Here is a 6,124-nt window from a genome sequence, read left to right as displayed (position 1 = left end):
ATGCAAAAAAAACACCATTACCTAGAGAGGAGGAGTGATAAGAAAAAAGAAAGAAAGAATTAATTACGTGGCGGACCTGCCTTGTGGTTCTCACATCAGATCGCCATGACGGGCCGTTAGTTCATTTATTGTCCGTAAGGATAAACTACGCATGTATTTAAGAAGAGCCAGGGAATGAGCCTAGCAAATTTCGATAACCTTTACTGCGCTACAACGGCTTGAGTACCAGAAAAAAAAAAAAAAGATTGTGACGAGCCACGCTAACGTAACGGCGTTGAGTTTCGGTGCGGTATTAAAAAAAACTTTGACCCTAAATTTTGCTTTTAATAATTAGCCTGTTTACCCGCGGAATCAACGAAGACCGATCTTTCAAACAACTCTATAACGCTCTAAACTGATTTGCCGTTTTTCTTCAGTGTCCCTTTGCAACCGTTGTTATTTGTTTACAACCTCTTTGACCATCGATGAGCTTCAATTAGAATTAGGTCCGTATCAATAGTGTCGGTCAGTTACATGAAACAAGAAAGAAAAAAAAAAGGTAAAGAGGGCTTAATTTAGTCAAGTGACTAATACCGAATCATGGCAGTTATGGAATTCAAGGGTCAGCGCGAGTGTTTACTGGCAAGAAAACCTAAATGTGGAGTTTGTAGGCGTTCGAAACCGTAAGCGGAACTGAAGACCACGGCATTCACATATAACGTCGCAGCTCACTAACGTCGCATACATCTAAATCGCAGAAATAAAAGAGGCGAATGCGAAAGGAAGGCGGAGGTATTTTGTTTAATTAAGACATCAAGTACTATCTTGACCTTTTTGATACGTTCTTGACCCATCAACAAACGCTGCCCCGCCACAGTGGTCTAGTGGTTATGACACTCGACTGCTAACCCGTAGGTCGCGGGATCGAATCCCGGCCGCGGTGGCTGCATTTGCGATGGAGGCGAAAATGTTTGAGGCCCGTGTACTTAGGTTTAGATGCACGTTAAAGAACCCCAGGTGGTCGAAATTTCCGGAGCCCTCCACTACGGCGTCTCTCATAATCATATCGTGGTTTTTGGGACGTTAAACCCCAGATATTATTATTATCGACAAACGCTGCCTTTTCATGCCACGCAACGAAAGCACTTTTGAACTTTCTTAGAGGCGCTGGTCTCACTGAAATACTTCCACCTGAGAAGTGTTGGAGTGTATTTAGTTTATGCCTGTCTCTGTCGCGCACTGTGTTTTTCGCTTCGTTCTTCATCATATACATCTGAAGTGTAGCCTGCCAGACGTAGACAGCCAGAAAAACCTCTCCAGCACGTCTTAAAGGGACACTTAACTGAAACAATAAATTACTTTAGACTGATAAATAGAGGCCGGATTTTTAGGCATTAAAAAAAAACGTGTTTTATGCGCCAAAAATAGGCAGGCAAAACAACGTTTTAGGCCTGCTATATCATAAATATAGGTGCAATAAATTTTTACATAAATGCAAATAATTTTAAACGAAGACGTGCGCAACGTCTATCTACGACAGGAAAACAAGAAAAATTCGGCAGATCGCACGTACCGTGGGAGTCGATGTTATGCGAAGCATGCGGCGGGAAGGTGAATGTGGCGTAATTTTTTTTACTGAGCGAACCGTTACGAAATGACGCTAAAGGTTTGTATAAATTTTATACGAACACATATATGCTGAAGAGCCGCATATGTGTTGTATAATCAGTTGCTTACTGTTGGGTAGCGCTGCCAACAGCAACGTGGGTATTACCAACACCAGAAGCGGTAAGCTGATATGTAGTGCTTATAGTTGTCCCTTATGGTGTAGAACGCACGCACGTTTAGTGAACTCGTGTGCACTTGTGGAAGACTTTCTTGACAGTTCTTGAACAAGGTCATCATCACCGTGATCACTGAGACCCGGCAGCTGGTCATGATTTATCAGATCCGGTCGTGATTGCGGTGACGAGGGGTCCATGTGTAGTTAAGTAAGGGGTATAGTACAGCTATTGGAAATTGTGAATGCCTCGGTGGTTTCATCGACAAATTGTCTGTCGATATACGCCGTCGAGTCTGGTAGGCTTGGATAGTGCTCCGTAGACAAACATCAGTGGATGGCGGTTGTCGTATTCGTAGACTACCTGGGCGTATGTGGCCTACGTAGCCTAGTCAATCAATCTGGCATCATCCTCGGTTAGCATGAGTCCATCGCCCAGCTTCGTAATAAATGAAGACGACACTGTGTCGTTCTGGCGGGCTAAGTGCACTTTACGGCACGATGACGTGAATACCATACGTAACTTTCGTTAATGCATTCTTCCGGGGTCGAGCAATGCTTCAATATAGCTTGCTGAATCATAGGAATACAAATGTAATGCGTATTAGACTGCTATAAAAGCCGAGCGAACACTGGAACCACCGACGTTAATCCAAAATGACGCCTGTATCGTAGGAGTATCATGTAGTGTTTATTGCTTTCTTGCAAAAATTGGGGGACGCTTAAGCTTCGCCTTTAAGAGTTGAACGCGATAGCGATATCCTGCCCCTGTGCGCATTTCGAACACTAGGAGTGTTTAACAGAATGCGAGCAATAAGGTGTGTGCCTTATGTAATCGGTAGCATGCTTTAAACCAGGAGCAATTATGCGCGAGAAACGTTTTCGAAGTTGTGATGCAACCACTACGTGGTCTTAAGGGAATACGCGCAGTAATGTGTGTGCCTTTTGTAATGGGTGGCTGTCTTTAAACCACCAAGTCGTTATGATATTGACGTGGTGTGACGCCCGATGGCAATGTACGCTTGTACCACGCAATATTACTGCGATATTACATCTCGTACTGTGACACCTTTATACAGGACGCGTATTTTTGGGAAGCATGAAAGTTACTTTCAGTGCAACTCCAAGCAGAGGCGTGGCTGTGTGGTAGAACACCTGCTTGCCACGCAGACGGCCTGGGTTCGATTCTCACTCGGACCCAACATTTTTATTATTTATTTTATTTGCAGCTTTTTCGATTTTTCGGTCACGGACAAGATGATGATTTTTCGCTCACAACCAACGGTGCCGACGCCGACGGCGGAATTTCTGCGATACGAGCTCTTTAACGCTATCGCGTTAAAATTAGATAGCCAGCACCACAACCACAATTGACGTTGCAACGACATTACGCCTGCATAGGCTGTTTTTCCAAACCAGTTTGTAGATCTGGCGTGGCTCTGTGGTAGAATACCTGATTGCCATGCAGAATGCTTGAGTTAGATTCCTGCTGGGATCCTAATTTTCATTCTTTCCATTCGTCGGGTCAGCGCTGCCGATGTCGGTTCCTGGGTATAAACTGTCGATCACCTGTGGCGCATACCCGTACACCGCGGCTCGTGGTAAACGGGTATGTGCCCACGTGTGAAAGAGTTTGACGACGTACGCGACAGGATTTTCACGTTATTCATGTCATGACCAGACAATCATATTCGTCAAATCCTCTTAGCCTCCTATGCCAAGCTTGGTCTACACCAAGTTAAGGAGGCGATCATGAGAACACCTAGATAGATAGATAGATAGATAGATAGATAGATAGATAGATAGATAGATAGATAGAAACGCTCAAAGTGCCAAAGGTTCGCTATGAAATGCTTCGCATTTATTATTATTGTTTAAGAAGGCACAATGGCGCCAGCAGTTGAACGTAGCCGTGTAGTTGTCGAATGTATCGCACGGTTCGCAGAACATGGTCTCTCCGCTTATTCTGTAGCATGGTGAGTCAAGTGTCCACTGTCGAATCGACCCACTCTTGGGTGTCTTTCTTTTCGGCATGACTGAGAAGGGCAGAGCAGCAGCAGGTAGCCAGGTCGCTAAAAGACCAGAAAGGAGAGATTCCTCCTATTGGCAGGGCCGAATCGCCTAGAGCCGGTTTCTCCGCTGGCGCTGGACATCCTAAAAAGTAAATTACAAACAAAACAAAAGCCGCGTACGCATAAATTTTTGAAGTGTCCCATTGACGGCTACCTTCCCGTTTGGTCAGCTTCCTCGTTGAAGTTCCCAGTTGCCGTCAATGGGGAACTTCGAAAAATCATTTTCTTCCTTAAAACAAAGCTTGTAATGATAAAACTTGCCATAAAGACGAACTATTTATTTCCTTTAGATTGAGGTATAAAGCTAATTTTTAATTGGAGCACCACGTGGCGTAAATTGCTTTTCAATGTGGACCAAAATGATGATTTTCTAAAATTTGTGATTTTTATTCGTCAAATTTAGGAATATCAGTGCTCTCAAGATATTTTTAACGCGACATATACCTTCTGTACAGTGGCTACTCATTACTCAGATATTCATACACAGCGCAATATTATAAGAAAATGCAAACGTGGAACATTTTGGCAAATTTTCTGGAGGCGTGTATGAGTGAAAAATTGCAGTAATATTACTGAACTTTGACCACCTTAAACAAACGCCTTTATATAATAATTGTTGGGGTTTAACGTACCAAAATCACGATATGATTATGAGAGACGCCGTAGTGGAGGGCTCCGGAAATTTCGACCACGTGGGGTTCTTTAACGTGCACCTAAATCTAAGTACACGGGCCTCAAGCATTTCCCCTTCCATCGAAAATGCGGCCGCCGCGGCCAGGATTCGATCCCGCGACCTGCGGGTCAGCAGTCGAGCGCCATAACCACTGGAAGCACCGTGGCGGGTCAAAACGCCTTTGCTTAGGATCTAAGCCAAATTTGGCATTGGAACAAGAAATGATACTCTCAGAATAATTTTTGTGACAATTAAACTACACTGACGAAATTCTGCGAAATTCGGAAGGCTGCCACGTGACTAATAAACTCTCCGGAAAATTCTAGAAATTCGCTGTTTTCAATGCAAGAAATCAGCACGATTTTTTCCGAATGCATTTGACAAGGTCGCCTAAATGGCTGGGTCGTTTGGCGTAGACTGACCCAATTGCTCACTGCAAAAGTCAGCGCGACACCGTAAGCTCGCCGGCGCGCCCAATTTCACTGCTGCTAGCGGTTGTTTCCGGGAGTTGGTTGAACCAGAGGACTGTTTTGGACCCCATAGAGCTCCAACCAATCATTGTTGCGTGTTAACATGAATAAAGGGCTCAAACTGCACCGGGAAGCGAACCTTGTCGTTAAATAGTGTTCATATATGCGCCTGTATTGAAAATAGGCATTTATAGGCACTGTAAAGACACTATAAAAGCCATTCTTAACCTCTAATTCATGCTCATATATCGAAGTGGCACGATAGGAGCGCAAGGAACAAAATAGGCATTTGCCTAAAATCCGGTCTCTACTGATAAATTATACTCTGAAAACTCTGATGTCGTATTTCACCACCATCGCTTTAATAATTGATGAGAAAGTCAATATCAAGAGTTTGACTTCTAAGTTTCCCGTCGAAATCTTCGATGGTGACGTCATGGATTTCAAGGTATCTTTTCCCATTCTGACCATATTGCCTCAACGAAATTTCTTGAAACATGGTATGTTGAGTCTCTGGATCCTTTAAAAGACAATGAACATCATTTTTACCGATTAGGAACTACGTAGACCCCAGTAGACGCCGTCAAAATCTATGACGTCACGGGTACTGGTGCGGGAGCTTCAAGGTGGCGTAGCCAGCCGCATTTTATTTTTGCGCGTTTTATCGCTTACCGAGCGTTTCCTCGCAACTAGCCTTGTATTTTTGGTATCGTGAAAGAGTAATTTACTAATGCGAGAAAAATCGTTTTTCTCTTTAGTGTGCCCTTAAAGAACTCGCCTTCCTCTCGCAGGTATTTGTAGAAGGGTAGGTTACAGGGAAGGCTAAAAGTACAAAATTTTTCTATCTCTCTCGCTTCTTCCGTCCTCAGCCTGCACAATGCCGATCTAAACCGCTACGCCTATCGTAGAAAAGCTCAAAATTACACAGTCCACTATAATGTCTACTAAAGCCCTGCGCAAATGAATCGAAGTTACGACGCTTTAAATCGTCATCACAGCGTCGATGACTCCGGTCATTGAGGATGCGAATAAAATAACATTCTAAATGCGACGAACCCACAATTACCAAGCTAATGTGCGGCTATATTTGTCTCTTCTCATTTTGACCGTAAGCACACGCCCAAGTCATGCGGAGCATGCGTGCTTGGGC

The sequence above is a fragment of the Rhipicephalus sanguineus genome, chromosome 2 (genome assembly GCF_013339695.2).
Source record: "Rhipicephalus sanguineus isolate Rsan-2018 chromosome 2, BIME_Rsan_1.4, whole genome shotgun sequence".
NCBI classification, from domain to species: Eukaryota; Metazoa; Arthropoda; class Arachnida; order Ixodida; family Ixodidae; genus Rhipicephalus; species Rhipicephalus sanguineus.
This window is presented reverse-complemented; position numbering follows the sequence as displayed.